Raw genomic sequence first — 20023 nt, forward strand, 5'->3', positions numbered from 1 at the left:
AAAATCAATTAAATTTTCGTAGCATTATTAACTGATGTTTGTCAACACATATCACCTTAAATATGTTTTTTTAAGAGAACATTTTTTGGGCTATAGCATATATTAATTACCTGATAGTACATGTAAATAGTATAGTGCTTCGCCTTATGCAGGTGGAGGATTGCAACGGTAGTGAAATATTTACTGAGTGGTAGAATGATCCAACCATTTTTACTTACTATAAAGTTGAAGATTCGGATTGCAGTAGAGGTTGCCATTTGTGTTTGTTTATACCTGAACAATGATAAATTGCCCAAACACAGAAAACACATTTAAAGCGAAAAATAAAATACACTGGAAGTAAATTGCATTGTTATTTGTTGTTTATTCGTTTTTAGTCCCCTTTTCTGTGTTGAACTTTGCCGATATGAATTACTTAGATATTTTTTTTTCTGTCACAAATATCAACACGCGTCTCTGCTTTATAGACAACCTTCGATTTTATCTCACAAAATTGTTTGTTTTCTGTTTTTCGTCCGAATTGAAATAAAGGTTATAAAATAAGGAAGGTTTTCTCTATCTTTTCATAAAATACATCTTTTCTTCTTTTGTTTCTTCTTCTTTTACCCCTTGTTATTGTTGTTGTTGTTGTTGTTTCTGTTGTTGTTTTTGTTAGTGTTGCTGTTGTTGTTTTTGTTATTGTTGCTGTTATTGTTGTTGTATATTGTTGCTGTTATTGTTGTTATTGTGCTGTTGTTGTTTTTGTTATTGTTGGTGTTATTGTTGTTGTTATTGTTGTTGTTGTTGCTGTTGTTGCTGTTGTTTTTGCTGTTGTTGTTATTGTTGCTGTTGTTATTTTTGTTGTTGTTATTGTTGCTGTTGTTGTTGCTGTTGTTTTTGCTGTTGTTATTATTGTTGCTGTTGTTATTTTTGTTGTTGTTATTGTTGCTGTTGTTGTTGCTGTTGCAGTTGTTGTTATTGTTGCTGTTGTTATTGTTGTTGTTGTTGCTGTTGTTGTTATTGTTGCTGTTGTTGCTGCTGTTACTGTTGTTGTTATTGTTGCTGTTGTTATTGTTGTTGTTGTTGCTGTTGTTGCTGTTATTGTTGCTGTTGTTGTTGTTGTTGTTGCTGTTCTAGTTCTTCTTTGTCATCGTCGTTATTTTCTTGTTTAGAGAAAACGAATAAATGAACGTCCTCAACGAATATGATACTTGTACGGATACTAAGTTTCGCTAAACTTTGAAATCATTAAAATAATCCTAATTACAAACCATAAAATCAATAAAACGCAAACATGAAAACAAACAGATAATTTCCTTCAACTGAGAACGAGATGAATTTTCACTTACCAAGGGATATGATGATTGCAAAGTCTTGTCAGACGAGTGCTACTCCCTCAATCATTGAAAGTCAATATGTCCGAAGATGAGGTTTCAGTCCTGCCAGCGACTTGCACACCATAAAGCAGACACGACACTGAAGACGATCATTGATTTGGAAGAATCTCACAGCAACGGAACCCATATCATCGTGCGCTTTCATGTGATTAACAAGACCTGCCTTGGACAACAGAGGCCAGTCACACACCTCACAGATCCAAAGATCTCCATGATTGAGCAGCAAAGTTTGGCGTTTCTTACATGCTCTCTTGAGCTTTACTCGGTCTTAGCTGCTTCAAAGTGTTCTGCGCCTCTGTATATCAATGCCATCAACTGCTTGCGATCATACGCTTGGGATTCCCAGCTGGCAACAGGAACATGAAAGCTCACCAGACTCTCCTTGATGCTATCACGAAAACATTTTTTTGGGCGTATGCTGAGGTCTTTTGCTAAGAAGGAGCTCACCATAAAACAACTTTTTGGGAATCGATAGTCATCAAGTCGAACAAGATGACCCGCCCAACGCATCTAGTTCTTAATAACAATGGTAGCAATACTGGTTGTTTTGGCCTTATTTAAAACATGTATCAGGGAAAAAAAACTATCCCACTCTAAACCAAGAATGTGTCTAAAGCAGTGCTGATGAAACCTCTCAAGTTCTACCTGTGACCGGTACAAGGTCCATGTTGCAGAGGCATAGAGTAGGGATGGCACTACATATGTTTGATATACTGACATTTTAGTTGTCTGTTAGATCACCATCTATCTTGTAACCTATCAATGCGTCTGGTGCCTAGATAATTCTCTGTCTTATTTCATCAAGAGTGCCATGATTTGATGTACTACCAAGGTAGACAATATATATATATATATATATATAATAAATTTCACCGCCAAACAACGTCACAGCCAACAAGAGCCATGACAGTCAAAGAACCGGAAGTCCAAGACTCGAGTTTCGCCCTCATTTGGGCTCATCAGTTAGACACATCCGAACTCAGGATTCGAAACCCGAACATCTTGCATGCAAGGCAAGCACTCTACCAACTGAGCACACTCCCCGCACACAAGAATTTCTATTAGCCAACACAGATCCAGTAAACCGCGCCGAAATCCGACTGTGAAATGAGACTACTTCGTATCAACAAGGGACGCGGCCATCACACCAGCTAATAACCCCAAGCCGATGTCTCGCAAGTAGGAGTTTTAACTCGAAAGTATGATGCCACCCAGCAATGCTAACCAAGCGATATATATATATATATATATATATATATATATATATATATATATATATAGATAGATAGATAGATAGCATTATAAAGTCATGTTGTCGTGATAAACCCAGATTTTATTCGTTTGCTGATAAACTAACTCTGACACCGGTTGTTTATATAAAAGGTTTATTTAAAAAAATTGTGTGAAAAATAAGTCCCGCCCAAAGAATTGATGACTGTTTAGTCAAGAAAAAGGAAACAACGTGCACCTACATTTAGTTTAGGAAGAATTTTTCCCGTTCCACGACGTAACAGTCAGTTAACGTAGTGCCTCGTCAGGTAAAAAGTGGTAGATCAACAGTAATTTCTCTGCGAAAACACAACGAGTATCCAAGAACAACAATAAAAAAAATGTGAATACCTACTCTTATATAACTGGAGGATCATGTGATTAACCATCACATAACCTGGAAAACGTATTTTAAAACTGCTGATAAAGCACAATGTCTGTTTTTTTTTGTTAGTACGCAAGGTAAGTGCACGCAGACCTCCTTCTCTTTTGAGCAACCATTAATCCTTTTCTTCACAAATTGCACAGAGGAATACCAAAGTGACAACTTGTATACACGTGTGTCTCACAAAGAAAGAGAGAAAGAGAGAGAGATACAGGCAGATATACAGATAAACAGATAGAAAGATAAACGAATAGCTGGTCTCGCTATATTGGCCATATCGTGAACACTGTCCCTCTTATTAAGGACAGTCGCTGAATGTGTCTGCTTGAAATATCGCCAGGAGAAACACAGAAAACTTCAGTCGGAAATAATGTGATTTCATCATATTCCGTTCGAGTGACTATTAACTTATAAACTTTTCCATTCGAATGCGCCCCTCGCTATTAAACAGACGGAATCCACAAAGTTAACCATGTTTTTCTTTTAAATAAAAGACAATTATTTATTAATGTCAAAGGCCACTTGAAAAAAAATAGTCAATAAGATAGAATGATTGTCAGTGAAGAGATAAAGAACGCTATGAGAGGATTTAGAAAGGTTTATGACATAGAAAAAAACGAATTACTAGTGAGGGTGGTTCATACCTGAGGACGATTTAATCACGGAGTGAGTGGATTGTGAGAAAAAAAAATTCTGTGTAGGTATTGAATTTTTTATTTATTATTGCAATTATTAATCATTTCGAGTTCAAATCTATTGAGAAATACACATTTTGTATTGAGAAATACACATTTTGTATTGAGAAATACACACTTTAAATATGTATACATTAGGTAATGAATAACATGTCATCCACTATGGATGTCGCATTTGGGCTAATGGCATGTTTATATAAAAAGCGGAACGCCGTGATCAGAAACGGTAAACGAAACTATCCACAATTGAAAACTTGAAGCAAAACGCATGAAATTTTCATCATAAACATCATTTATAATACATGTTAGAGGTATTCTATGAATAATTGTTTATTGATCTCTGTGAGGTACCGTTTAACGAATGAAAGTGCTCACTTCGTTTTTCGGTTCATTTTCGGATCACCGCGTTTCGCTTTTTATGTAAACAAGCCATAAACTGAAGTATGACGGTCATAGTGGATAACTTGTTATTCATTACCCAATGTTTACATATTTAAAGTGTGTATTTTTCAATAGAAAATGTGTATTACTCAAGAGATATTAACTAGAAATGATTCCCCATGTAATAAGATTTAACAACAAAAATTATTTGGCGCTTCTTCACTATCGGAACGACATTTTGTAGTCGGTAAATGGAGTTTTCAGATAAAAACCAACGGTTTCTACTGATTTTTTTGTCAATTCTAATAAATTACATGTTAGCTTCGAAATTATGCAGTTAAAATTGCCTGAATATTACTGAATTATTAAACAAAACAACTTTAATCGTGTTAGCAGGTGAAAAATTACGGCCATGTTGTTTTTATAAAATAAATCGAAGCGAAAATATAAACAAGGGAAGTAACTCTAAACTTTAATGTGACTAACGAAAAACAAATAACAAAATAAACAGAGCTTATATACAATGTTTCTAAGTCTGGTTTTCAGTTAATAGTTTTCATAATTGTTTAATATAAAAATACCTGTTCGCCTAAAATGAAATAACATAAAAAATAACACATATACAAGTTTTTACCTGAGTTTTCCAAGAATTATCGGGGGGTAATTACCTCTCTTTTGAACTATCCTGTGACTTTCATAAGGAAGTACGATGGTTTTCTTCAAATTCTATTTTCTTTAATCAATTATTTTCTACCTTGCCGATGTTCGTAATTTTTGGATATAATCATCTTTAAAATACGAAGAATACGTACATATCACTGTTTTATGTAAAATTTAGTATTACGATTTCTGAAATTCCGTTCTGATAGTGTAGAAGCGCCAAATATTTTAATACCTACACATTTTTTTATGGCAATCCACTTACGCTGTCATTTAGTGGCGTTGCTTTTGTCTATAGAGAAACAGTCCCATTGCTGTGCGTTCCACAAACGGTGAGTTCTAAGATCGCTTGGTTAGAATTGAGGTCCGCTCGGATCACAAACGATAGAAACACACCTGTCATGGTTCAGTGGGGGAAGATGTGGCTGGTTACCTTTAATGCATCCAAAACCAAACTCCTATCCTTACATCATCAACGCTCTGATCCCCATCTGGCATTAATTGTGATGGATGGCTCTCGTCTGGGTGAGGCCCCGTGTTTTGACAAGCTTCTTGGTTTGACCTTTACTCCTGATCTGAAATGGAACACGTACATCAAGTCTGTTGTCAAGGTCGCTGGAAAGATGGTGGGATCCTTCTACCGCTCCAGAAGATATCTCACTACTGATGCAATTCTCTATCTATATAAAAGCCAAGTACGTCCAAGGATGGAATACTGTTGCCATATCTGGGCAGGAGCAGCCTATCCTGCCTTGACAGAGTACAAAACAGACTTCGTGGCTTAGTGGGGGATGCCATTTTCTCTACCCTACAACCTCTCTCCCACAGAAGAGACGTTGCGAGCCTATCCTTGTTTTATCGTTATTTCCATGGCAGGTGCTCATCTGAACGCCAATCTCTGGTCCCCCCTCGCCAATCTTTCACGAAAAACACCCGTCTAGCTGAATCCACTGTGAAAAATTTCCCCCACTCTATATCTGTGCCTAAATCAAAACGCGGATTCCATGAACAAAGCTTCTTTCTTAGAACTGCACGCCTGTGGAACTCTGTTCCGTCTGTCTGCTTCCCACCGGACTACAACTTGGATATCTTCAAGTCCAATGTTAACAAATTCCTAATGAACCGCCCCCTTAAGTAAACACTTCATCAAATCTCCACACTAACGTAATGTACTTGCAATAACCCTTATCCCTGAGTGGCTTCCGGGCCTTGATAAGTGGTGATCACTGTGTTTAAAAATAGGAAAAAAACTTTCAGCCAATAAAAATACGTCCTCTATTTACAAAGACTACTGCTATATTAAAATATATTAAAACGACTTTTAGGAAAAAGACACACATAGTTTCAAAAAACTTAATGGCAATGGCTAACGGTCTTCTCAATAAACATCTTAAAACAAAAAGCGAAATAAAAAAAAAATGAAGTTGTAAAAATGCAAAACACATGGGAAGAAATGTTAACACGATTAAAAAAAAATCGCCAACGGTTCTAAAAAAATAACTTGCAAACTACAAGAGGATTGTTATTGCTAGTTTTTTTTTTGTTGTTTTCAGAACGTTTCAAAGATTTCAATATGGCCGGTTGTTTTTCAACTACACAAATATACGGAAAAAAGAACACACATTTTTTTAGGATGCATGAAAAACAAAAACAAAAACAAAAAAAAACACAAAACAAATACAAAAAAAAGGAAAAAAGAAGAGAAATGTCCACGCTAATTCAACAAAATAGTATTATTGTTAAAAATAAAGCGTAACTGCCGAGATTTACACTTCAGATTAAAAAAAAATATCAAGGCATATTTATTTCTCAACATTTTTATTTCCTGCCATTATTTTTGTTGTCTTCTTTTTTTTTTCTCGTTGGTTCATATTCTCATTCTTTTTCTTCTTCTTCATTTTGTTCTCTTCTACTTCTCTCTATTTCTTCTTCTTCTTCTTCTTCTTCTTCTATCTTGTTGTTGTTCTTCTTCTCTTTCTTCTTCTTTTTATATATTACTTCTGTATTTTAGTGCCTCTTCGGTTTAGTTCTGTTTACTTTTTCTTTTTTCTCTTTTCTGTATTTTAATATCCCTTCTTTTCCTACTTTTCCCTTCTTCTAATTCTTGTAACTCATGTTGATTGATTGATTTTTCTGTCTTTTTTTCTTCTTTTTTATGCATTGTTGCATAGGGTCAGAAGGTAAGAGTGCCAATCGACCCGACAACTAAAAAAGCAGACACAAAGCAACGAATAACACAAATAGCAAAAAAGGACGACACACATAAATGATCAGTTAAGGACGATAGATATCGTGTTTTATTTTTACTAAGGAAAACCATAAATCGTATGGCAATGGAGATCGTTAATCAAGATCGTTTGGAGCGAGAACAGGCGGCTCTGGGGTAGGATACCCTGCCTCACGTTAGTCTGGATCTTGTAGATGGGATCTGATGTTGGAAACTGGCAACCAGACGTCGACGGGCACTAGAATTGGTAGCCGGACGTCAATGTGTACTGGAACGTGAGTGGGCACTGGAACAGGTAGCTGGACGTCGACAGAAACTGGAGCTGGTAGCTAGACGTCGACGGACATTGGAGCTGGTAACGGGATGTCAGTGAGAACTGGAACGGGGAGGCGGTGGTTGTAAGCGCTAGAGTCGGTAGACGGAACCGCTGGAGCTTCAGGAGTGAGCTGGGACCGCTGGATTGCTGGAAGCTGCAAAAGTTGCTGGCTGTCAAGGGAAGTCTCAGAGTATCAAAGATTGAAGTGTGTATCGTATTCAAGTTTTTTGCAAGTCGCGCTTAAAAGGAAGTTTTGAATCGTATAAATCTGAAAAAGGGCTGTTGAACTACTGCTACTACTGCTCCTGAGTTACTCGGCTTCCGGGCTCGTTGACTGGACAAAGTCGAGATTTGGGGGTACCCTAGCTGTGAAGTCGTTGGCTTCACGGAAAAGTGTGAACTTTGATATTGGCTCGTAAAACAAAAATGACTATAATTAATTTCAGGTTGGATTCATAACAGGCAAAATGTTTGGAATATATATATATATATATATATATATATATATATATATATGTATATATATGTATATATATGCATATATATATGTATATATGTATATATATATGTATATATATGTATATATATGTATATGTATATATATATGTATATATATGTATATATATATGTATATATATGCATATATATATGTATATATATGTATATATATATATGTATATATATGTATATATATGTATATGTATATATATGTATATATATATATATATATATATTAATCTCGGTTCAAAATATAAGTGGGTTGTTTTAGTTTGCGAAAAATTGGCGCAATGGTTAGAGTACTAAAGAAAACTCAGTAGTAAAAGTGATACTCTCCTGAAGGTTGAAGGTTCAATTCTCAGTATGGGCGACCGAATATTACAATTGCGAAATACTTAGGACCTCTATCCAGTCATAGCTGACGGAACAAGAGAATATTACCCCCATGCGTAAAAGGTTACGTTCGAAATTCCGTCCAAATTCCCGAGTTCGTCAGGAACATTCCCGATATCGACAAGATATACTTGAGGAAGGTTGGAGGTTGCATCGACCGAAACATTGTGAAAATGACACTCAAGATGAGAACAGTAGTCCGATGAATCCAAATAATAGGTAAGTACATATATTTTGTTCACAATAAATAAAATGAGATATAACATAGTAGTAACGTAACGATGAAAATTAACATATACATGTATATCAACAACATCCAGCGAGCGATTATAAAACTAGTGTTCATAAGAATTGTATTAATTTCTAGGTTTAGGCTATTAAAATGAATATAGTTATATGTTTAAAAAATCTATTCTAAAAAATGCATTTCATATCATAGCTTAAATGAAAAACCCTTGATCAAGCAAACATTAACTAAACTTATATAAAATGAAAAAGGCAACATGTTATTTATCTGCATCAATACAAAGGTGCCTTTAATCTGTTTTGGCTTACTTTATCGAGAAATGTGTAATCTTTTTAGGGTTCAAAATACCTGAACTATGTTAATGTCGATCAAACGAGTGGTTTTAATGCATAGCTCTTCAGCTCTGTTGTGGCAAGACAGTTCAACCTGATAACGCCCAGATCAATACGACCACGATCCGCAGACCGTGCCCGATCTTTGGTTTGGTTGGTATCTGGTTTATACGTCCCAAGGTTTGTAATAGGTTCACGCATTTTTATTGATCACAAGGCTGTCTACATCGCTGCACTGAATCATCTTTCACATGTCTCAATACTACGTTCTGTATGATGGTCAATAGAGAGAGAGAGAGAGAGAGAGAGAGAGAGAGAGAGAGAGAGAGAGAGAGAGAGAGAGAGAGAAAACAAATAATATAAAGTATTTCCTCTCTTCGTATTTATAGATTGTACAGACCGTTATAATTTAAAATTATTTTCTATTTTGTTCAGGCGAAAATGTTATTTCACACTCCCCCTTCTGTCCGATGTCTTTCTCAATATACGATCTGCACGTATTCATTTTCACGTTTGTCTACGTCATTTACCCACTCTAGTTCTTCTGTTCATATTAATTCTTGATCTCTTGAACACACCACTCTTTCCCCCTATTCATATCCACCATTTCTATTTCTGCTCTGGTTATTCTTCCTTCCTTCTCTTACACATCGAGCCCCTGCTTTATTCACTAACTATCTATCATTTTATATATCACTTCTCAATTCCCACCTCCTCTGTCGCTTACTCTTTCTAATCCCACACGTTATACTCATTCATATCTTACATGTGTCCTCCCTCTCATTCTTTTCCTCCTCCTTCTCATCCTCCTCTACTTTTTTATTTCCCTTCTTTTTTACAGCCTTCTTACACATTCCTTCTTTCTTCCTTATTCTTATCACCCCTTTCTTTTTTTAGACCGCACCCTCACTGTTGTTAACGAGGCCCAAAACAAAGAAAATGAGAAAATAGAATCGATAAAAAATAAAGGTTTGTATGAAAATGAAAAAAAAAATCTAACTATCTATATATCTATAAAAGTGAACGTGTCTTTGTGTTTATGTGTCCGTCTGTGTACATTTCCCTACACAATAACTCTGTCAATTTTTAGTCTGCAGACTCGAAATTTAATATACCGGGTACTGAGATTTGGAAAAATTTATGTGATCGGTTTTCGGCCAGAAAGTTGGCCGTTAAGGGGTCAGAGTTCAACGATTTGACCTTTGAGAACTCTACTAAACTCCTCCGACAATGTTGGGTCTAAACACTTAAAATTTTAGATAGAGGTTCCTTGGACATGGATCTAACTTAATAACTCAACTTGAACCCAAAACAATAAATTTTAAGGAGTCATAATATGGGTCAAAGTTAAACAAATTGACCGTGTTTTTTGTGTGTTTTTTTTTTTTGCTCAGCATACACCTCCAAACACCGGGGCAACGCCGGGAACCCATGTTAGTATATCTATAAAAGTCAACGTGTCTGTGTGTATGTCTGTGTGTCTGTCTGTGTGTATGTACATTTCCCTACACAATAACTCTGTCAATTTAAAGTCTACAGACTCTAAATTTTATATGCAGGGTATTGAGATTTGGAAAAATATTTGTGATCGGTTTTCGGCCAGAAATTTAGCTGTTAAGGGGTCAATGTTCAACGATTTGAGCTTTGAGAACTTTACCAAACTCCTCCGACAATTATGGGTCTAAACACTTGAGATTTTAGATATCGGTTCCTTGGACATGGATCCAACTTAATAACTTGATTTGAGGCCAAAACAACAAATTTTAAGGGGGTCATAATAGGGGTCACAGTTAATAAAATTGTATCTCTGCGGTCTCTACACAATTACTTGGACAATTTCTGGTCTAAATATTTGAAATTTTACATATAAAGGGCCAAGCTTTTTAATCGAATTGGGTCTAAAATTTTTAGTTACCAATATATAAATGTATGTATGTATGTATGTATGTATGTATATTTGCATGTCTGCCCAAAACTTTCGACAGAGGCGACGGATTTTATCAAGATCAGTATCTTTTAGAAGTTCGACTCTTCAGATGACAAATATCGAAAAATTGGCTAAAAACATTAATATCTTCACTTTCAACTGGGCACTTTTCAACAGACGGTGGGAGCGCTTTTTTCGCCGATATCTTTGAAAGTCATCCTCTCCTTTCGATTGTCTAGCCTTAATTTAAACATACGTCACTTCCGGTTTGGCGGTAGTCGTAACAGCAAAGACGTCAGGTTTTTCCCCGTTCTTTTCCTCCTTCGCGATGCGGGTTTGAGCCTGCTTTCCTCCTACCTCATTTTTTTTTGCTCAACATACACATCCAAAGACCCGGGCAACGCCAGGCTGAAATGCTAGTATATCTATAAAAGTGAAAACGTGTGTGTGTTTGTGTCTGTGTACATTTCCCTACTAAATAAATCTGTAAATTTTCGGTCTAGGGACTCGAGATTTGACATAAGGAGTATTGAGATTTGGGAAAATGTTTTTCTCGGTTTTCGGCCAGAAATTTGGCTGTTAAGGGGTCAAAGTTCAACGATTTGACCTTTGAAAACTCTACCAAACTCCTCCGCCAATTTTGAGTCCAAACATTTAAAATTTTAAATGTAGGTTACCTGGACATAGATAAAACTTTATAATTTTATAATTTTATTTGAGACCCCCCAAAATTAATGTTAAGGGGTCAGAATTGGGGTCAAAGTTAAAAAAAAATTGACCTCTGCGCTATCTACGAAATTACTTAGACAAATTTTGGTCTAAACATTTTAAATGTTATAAAAATGTATTCACAGGTAGGGCAAGTTATGAATAGTACATAGAGTCCGAGCAAAGCCGGGATGAACTGTTAGTAAATAAAAAAGGATATCTCTTAGGAAAATACTGATATAACCTCACTAAATAAATGTCACGATGATATTTCTTGGGCGAACTTTTACCAGCAATTTGTTTAATTTTTGATTTTGGGGCGCTTATCGAGACTCTCCAGATGACAATCCAATGCAAGCCATTTTGTTCTTGTTCTAACTGATCACTGAACACTACTTGTGTGTCGAAGTAAATAAATTGTTTAAAATACGTTAACCCACAAAAAACTTACCCAAATAGGTAGAAGAGTAATTTATCTTGGCTTTAGTAACGTTTATTTGGTATATATTTGTCTTTTGACAAGTTATTCGTTTTGTTTTCAATAATAAATGTCCGAAAAATGGTATATAATACTCGAGTGATTCCTGCCCTAGTTTTTCGCGGGAAAATTCAAGTAATTTCTACTCCCACCAATAAAACCAACGTATATTAATAATTTTATTCTTATTTTTTACTTTCTATAATAATATGTTGTCAGGTTATAAATGAAAGCAAATAAAACGGTTTTCATGTTATTACTAGATGTCCGCCCACAACGCAGAGACAAATATATTACTGTAAATCTAAAAGATTAAACGCGAATAACCGTATCAGAGTAGTTTGATATTGTCTTTCAACTTTATATGTATTTTTATTAAACTCGAAACTAAGCATTTTTTAAACTGTAACTCGAATGATTTTGGATGGATTTTATCAAAGGTTTACAATGATATAAATTCATTGTTTTGATTTGAGAGCAATTCTTGTAATAGGAGAATAATCTAAAAAGAGGTGTAACTATTGCCGAGAAAATAAAATTATTTAATTATGAATCTTAAATGTAGTTGTTCCAATAAAAAAAAAACTGGTAGTATTAATCTTGTCAGAAAAGCTTTGAATCGTAAAGAATTCCAAGTAAAAATGGTCGTATCAATCCAGTAAGATCAGCAGAGTGTAGTTTTTTTTTCTCGTGTCAAAGACTGCGAAATTCAAAGCGATACACACTATTTTATATAGCAATTCTGATACCTGATTAGTTTGTTTTTATCGCCCTGGCTATAAATATAATCGTTCAAATTCTCATGACCGTTCACAATATTAGACCAAGAATATTGCAACAACTTGAAAAACATCCTATTTTCATGCTCATATTATCAGAGAGGCGGTAGCACTCTCTATATAGGGATGGCCCGTACACGCCTATATACGCCTACAAAACAAAACTATCCAAATCTCAACTAAAATCAACTTATAAGTTTCAAAAAGCACATATTCTTACAGAGAAGCGTTTTACGAATCCAGCGAGTGTCAGAAGTCGGTTAAAATGTCAAAAGGGAGCAAAAAAAGGGTACAAAAAAGGCCAATTGTTCTTCTTTCTTCTTTCTTTTGAGACGATGTATCTCGGTGTACGAACGGTCTCTGACAACAGTTCAAACATCAATCGACTGCTCTTTACACGGAGAAGTGTAGTGACCCATCGCTTTTTAGCTAACTCCATAATTAAATAAGATTACGTGTAATAACAAGTTTTAAACACTATATACCCAATGTAGACAGACCACTTCGAACACGGAACTTCTCTCAAAAGGGACAGCTCCAAATATTATCATATTATTTATATATACTTACGTAGTTCTTATTTGAAAAGTCATTTATGAGTTGTTTTTATGTTAAATATTTCAATGCGTAAAAGTTGCAGTAAAATTAAAGAAGGTCGCCTTGAGTAAGGTAATTTGTCGGTTCAGAAATAGATGGCGAAAAAATTAATAAAAAGAAAAGAAAATAGAGATTTAAGTTTAATTCAAGCATTAGTTATTTAACTATAAAAAGGAAATGACAGTAAATATCCACAAAAGAAAAAAAGATTATAACATAATTCTAAATTTATTCTATACGAAATAGATGTAATTGTTTTACCTTTTGATTTTGTACACAGTGTATAACGTTTCGAAAGTTAATTAATGTTGAAATTACGATCACTAAATATACTGTTCCATGTTAAAAAATAAAACACAATAATTAAATATGTTTAATATTCGTAATACGAATGTTAGAAAATGCGATAAATTATTACTCTAATGCGCGCCTGTAGAGTTAAAAACCGGTAAAACATATCTTAATTAGTTGGCAGATAGAATTTATGTTTAGGGATAATAATTATGCCAACTAAAAGTCGATTCAGACTAAATATCAGGTTCACAAGAAAGTTCTAGCGGTTTTTAACTTTTAAATTCAGATTAACATATTTCGGCTCAAACAAAAATTCATTGATCGAAATAAGCACCATCAGATTCAACACACTTTTGCCAACACGTGTATCCGTAACAATCCAGTAACGTAAAAATCTTGCGTTCTGGTAGCGATGAAATCGCTGAAAGTATTTTGATATCGCTTAGGTTTTTTAAGCATTTCTCATACAGGAAGTTGTCGAGATGCTTAAAAAATGAACTGCACGCCTGTGGAACTCTATTCGTCTGCCTGCTTCCTACCTGACTACAACTTGGATGTGTTCAAGTCCAACGTTAACAAATTCCTAATGAACCGCCCCTTAAGTAAACATCAAATCTCCACACTAACGTAATGTACTTGCAATAACCCTTATCCCTGAGTGACTTCCGGGCCTTGATAAGTGGTGACCACTGTGTAAAAAAAAGTTGGTTGATGAGATGTCTGGAAAGTATGGCGGATGAGACAGAGTTTCGTAGCCCACTTCGTTCAACTTCTGTAGGGTCGGTTTCAGAAAGTGTGGTTGAGCATTGCACGGGAGAAGAATTTGGCCTTCTATGTTGATTAATGTTAAGTGTTGTTGTCGAAGTTTCTAATGTATTTAATCCATTTGTTGACAGTACTTCTACGCAGTAATAGTTTCACCTGCATTAAAAAAAAAAAAACTGTAATGGATGATACCAGTCGCAGATCACAAAACCGTCAGCCTAATCTTCTTTTTGTGCAACTCTGGTTTCCGGAAGTGTCATGGAGCTTCATCGGCGTCTAACCACTGAGCTGAGCGTCGCCGGTTGTCGTAAAGAACCCACTTTTCATTGCAAGTCACAAGTCGTGAAGTTCCCAATTATCAAGTTCTTTTGTCTTTCTAATCCCTCTCTAGTTGTTGGGAATCGTTGTATACGTTGCGTCTAATTCAGAAGCAAGTTCTCGAACAGTTTTACATGGATTGGCTTCGACTAAGGCTCTTAATTGATCGTTGTCAACATTCAATGGCCACTTCTCGTCACCGCCATGAAATGTTTTAAAACGTCATTGTGCTGTGCGTTCAGTAGTGGGTCTTGGGTTAAGTACTTCGTTGATATCACGAGGTGTTTCAGCAGATTTTGCCCTAGCTTGAATTAAAATAAGAAGATTGTACGAATTTGCTTTTTTCCATCTTGTATTCGACGTTCTGAAAAGAAGACATACTTGTTTTAAAGCGATTGTAATTTAAACGATAAAATAGAACGAAAGTACTCTTTAAAATTATATCTAAAGTAAAGGTATTATGACGAAAACTTATTTGAAAATACACTGTTTGAAATCAAAATTTAAAATTTCGCAAAAACTTTCTCGTCAAAGAATCTTTTATCTATGACGTCGATTTGGGGAGGAAATTACAGTTTATTTCTATTAACGTACTAGCACAGAGATAAGGATCAACGAATGTTTCACACTCTCATATTTTTATTATCATCAAAATCGATTGATTTTCTGCTCTAGTTAGGGACTATGGCGGTACATCAAGATTACAGTGTAGTATCTGTTCTGATGTAACAATACATAGTAGTGTACATTGCATTTCTACTGTGATTTGGTAAAATTATTATATATTAAAGTTTAAAATGTAAAAGTCAAGTATTATTGCCCAATTGTGCTATAATCAAAAACATTCATTTCGATCGACCCCCTGTCATATCAAAGAACCTACTATGGCAGATGGAACAAGAGCATGCTATCCCTGTGAAGTAAAGCGTTATGCTCAAAATTCCGTCCAAATTCCTGAGTTCGACAGAAACATTCCAGAGTTCGACAAGATATACCTGAAGACGGTCAGAGGTTACATCGACCAAAACGTGAAAATTACACTTAAGATGAAAACAGTAGTCTGGTGACTCCAAATAATACAAATACCATATATACGAGTATTTGAAGCAGTGAAGAATTTTTTTCTTTTTCACAATCGACCAATTCAGTTTTATAATTGCGTTTTCTTGTGGTCTTTGCTTGGTTTTGCCAGAGTCCAGGATCAGAATTTGTCTAGTCTGGTGAACTCTCCAGGCTAGTGTTGCTATCTGTAGTAGTATCATTGGTCTTTCTGCTTGTGTGTCCATAATGACTTGAATTTAAGTTTAAAATGAAAAAGTAAACTATCATATTTGAAGAGTGCTTTAAACAGAAACATTCACTTCAAACGCGTTCCTATTATATCAAAGAACCAACTGTTGATTTTATATGCCTGCCCTTTATGCTTGTGTGATAAAATCTTCTCAAATGCACTTGTGATGTTAGGCTATATAATATATTAACTTTGGTCTAAATAATATGTTCCTTCTTCCATCGGATTTTTTCGTTAATCGATTATCGATACTTATCAAAGACATTTCGACCTATCTAAGAACGCTGCCATTTCAATAGAATAGATTTGTGTGGAATTTCATAAAGATCGACCCAGTCGTTTGGATTCAATAACGAACGAACTCACACAACGCAGACATAGTTCCTTTTATATAATAATAGAGATTCCAGTCAAAAGAATAGGGGAAATCTCACTTTACTTTATATGTTAGATAGCAATTAAGAAGGGAAAGCATATACAATAATAACGTAAGGAATATAATCAATAAAAATGCATTATCTGAATTTTTATATCACTTCGATCATCCAGGAATCACGAGTTTCTATAATGGAATTTTCTTGAGTAGAAACGATCTAGAATGTTCAACTATACAAATGAATGGACTTTCTTCGGAATATACGAATATGAAAATAACTGGAAATTGATCAGAGCTTCTAGAAATAAGTCGGCAAAATATATTTTGAAGTAGTCTTTCCATTACGCTAAACATTAAATAGTAAAAATAGGTACGGCGGGATGATCTTCCGGGACAACCAACAGGGAATATATATTTCTTTTACTACACATTTACACACACGGATAGAAGTGCCTCTATGCCCTGTCTCGATGGATGAAAGCAAACATATGTACTTTAAAAGAACTACAAATCCGATCAATTATAATGCATTCCTCTCTTCCATCTAACGTTTCAAATGAAGTGCTACTAAATTGCAATGAACACTCCCTTATAATCAGAAAGACATTTTAACTGAATGTTCTACAAATCTTCGAAAGGAAACCAATAGGGATCGGTTCCTTATTGATTGTTTGATGCTGAGTTTTTACAGTCGAGCAATTAATACTATCATGTATTATGTTTTTTTTATTACATTTTCACCCCAAACAAGGCACGTTGCAACTTTGATGTAGGGGGCTACTATCAGGGACATAAGCATCAGGGGTACGATGTAGAGAGTCAGGCAGCAATATGTCGGTTTACGTTAAACTTGAGCTTCTGCATGTCAGTACAGTTGAGAAGCAGGAACCCGGAAAGGGAATTCCAAAGTCTAGCGATTCTGGGAAAGAAACTACTAGAGTAGAAGTCTTTCTTACATCTAGCGATCTCTACTGTGAAGGGGTGGGATATAGCTGCTTGTCGGGTTTGTCGGGGGTATTTACGTCGAGGGGTGCAAGTGTGTGCAGTTCGTCAGAGCATTCACCGTTAAAGTACTTGTAGAACAGGCAGAGGGAGGCAACATTTCGCCAATGAGACAGAGACTGAAACTTAGATGACAGTTCAGGACCTATCAGATTGGCGACTCTCTTTTGAACCTTTTCTAGGAGCGAGAGACTAGTAGCAGATGCACCAGCCAAAATTTGACAACAATACTCCATACATGGGCGAATGGTGGTCTTATACAGGTACAGAATACTTTCGGACGTTAGTAGCTTTCTAGCACAGTAGAGAGAACCTACCTTCTTCGCAGCGGTCCTGACAATACGTTCAATATAATTGTTCCAACTCACGTTTCCTATGAACGTTGGGCCAATGAGTTTAAAAGATGTACTTTCAGATAAAGATTCATTGGCCATTGCTAATGGTGGTAGAGAACGTTTCTTGTAATTATGTAGTTGCATGCGTTTGTAGTTGGGGTAAGAGTCGTTACACTTGGGAAATATGTTTTTCAAATTTTTGAAAATTTAAGTTACATTTGTAGCAAAGATATTTAATTTGGTTTTCGGTTTAAACACATTCATTAAACAAAAACGTGGCCAGAGAAAACTATGGAAGGCAGTAATTTCTGGGGATACAGTTACAAGACTCAGCATTTCTATCCCGTTGCGGTTAAACACCTGATGAAGGATAGAGAATTAGTTGGTCGAAACGCGGCGAAACGACAACTATGAAGATGAGGATAAGTCATAAAAAAAATGATTTACATATATAGTCCTAAATTAACTGCTTCTCTTTTTGTTTTGTCAACGTTACACACAGCCTTATTGCATGCAAACAGACATACACATACATATATATGAGTCGTTCCAAAAGTAAAGCCTCCTATTTTTTAACTAAAAAATTAAGATTTTAAGAGCTGCGAAGACGAGAGTGGTACCATCAAAACGAGCAACCTTTTGTGCTCTAGAATTTAAGCTTTTTACACAGTCACTACTATTATCAATGCTCTTTCATAAGACACTTTTGATAGGTCGTAAAAGTTCGAAGCGCGCTTCATCACTCACATCTCTGTCACAACTCTGAAATTGAGGAACCCATCTTCTAATTGGGTATCAGTTCGTAAAAGTTCAATTTCTTCTAATTACATCGGATTCGTAAAAGTTCAACAGACGCGGGTGAATGCTGGTCGTTATTTTCTGCATGGAAGAATTCAATTACGCATCTCTGCTTCTGAAGCACTTCCATGACAAGTGATACTTTCACGTCATGAATACATGAGTCCAGTCATTATAACACTGCAATTTGAAATCTGTGATCCATTTGGGTGGAATAAATAGGAGACATTTCTTTTAAAACATACCTCGTATATATATATATATATTTATATATGTATATATATATATATATCGAGAACACACACACACACACACATATATATATATATATATTTATATATTGGTTTATTGTATCATGGCAATAGCGCCGACGATACTATTAAACTAATACTAAAATACTCTTATCTAATCACCCATTTCCTTAATGTCATAGTGCTACTTAGCACTTGTCACATAGGCCATCTTTATAAATCCCATCATTAGATAATCATAGATACTTCTATTTAAGTAAAAAATAGTCCAATAACTTCAAGAATCAGTCATGTGTAGTTCTTGTGTGCACATCGAAAGAATTTATCCAAGTCTGACCGAATGCAGCACTGATGTAGGTTTATTATCAAGCCGTTTCTTGCAAACAAGTACATCCTAAAATTCATCAACGTTCCTGTATAGAAAGCATATACGCTAAACTGACAAAAAAGCACATTCACAGTTTTAACAAGTGAAGCATGCATGCCCCCCCGTAAGTGCACAGTGAACGAGGCATAACAAAATGACTAAGTTCAACTTTCACCTCCATTTAGCCTCCAAAATCCCCAGGAGACGTCAAATCCTGGTGAAAATGAACAAACGGTGCAGTTTGAGCCCTTAACATATGTAAATTTGAATTCTGCACCATGCAAAAAACGAAATAACTAAGTCCATCATTTGCTCCCCGATTTAGCCCCAAATCCCCTAAGGCCTTAACATATTTAAATTTGAGTTCAGCACCATGCAAAACAACAAAATAGACAGACAGAAAAATTTTGGACAAATATGGTAAAATAGTCCCCAAAAGTGAGTGTTTTTATTAGCCCTAAAAGAACCCCTAATGCACACCCAAGAGTTATCACGAAGTATAGACAGACAAAATTATATAGAAATCGGCTAGTTATAATTTTTGAGAAATATTTCTAAAAATCTAATGCATCAATTGTTTTATAAGCACAAAAGTGTCAATTTTAGCCATTTTAACCCGAAAGGATCCTCTAGGGGAGCAACCGGAGTTTTCTCGGAAAATTTGTTCTGTTACTTTTTTTACTCATATCATGTTTAATGTTTGTGCAAAATTTCAAAGAAATTCCAAGGCGTAGTTATTAAGAAAACAAGGGTGAATTTACAGGTTCACCCTCTTTTTGTCAGGGGACCAAAAATGAGGACGTTTTGGACAAAAAAAACCATGTGATTTAAAATGAACGTCTTTCTACCGAGAAATAAACTTGAACAGGATAGTTTAAATGAGTACCAACTCTATTCTTCACTTGATCTGAAGAAGCGGACTGGATAACCTAAAATTTTCTTGTTCTATAGCAATAAA

The sequence above is a fragment of the Euprymna scolopes genome, chromosome 20 (genome assembly GCF_053919585.1).
Source record: "Euprymna scolopes isolate OS-2025 chromosome 20, ASM5391958v1, whole genome shotgun sequence".
In the NCBI taxonomy this organism is placed as follows: domain Eukaryota; kingdom Metazoa; phylum Mollusca; class Cephalopoda; order Sepiida; family Sepiolidae; genus Euprymna; species Euprymna scolopes.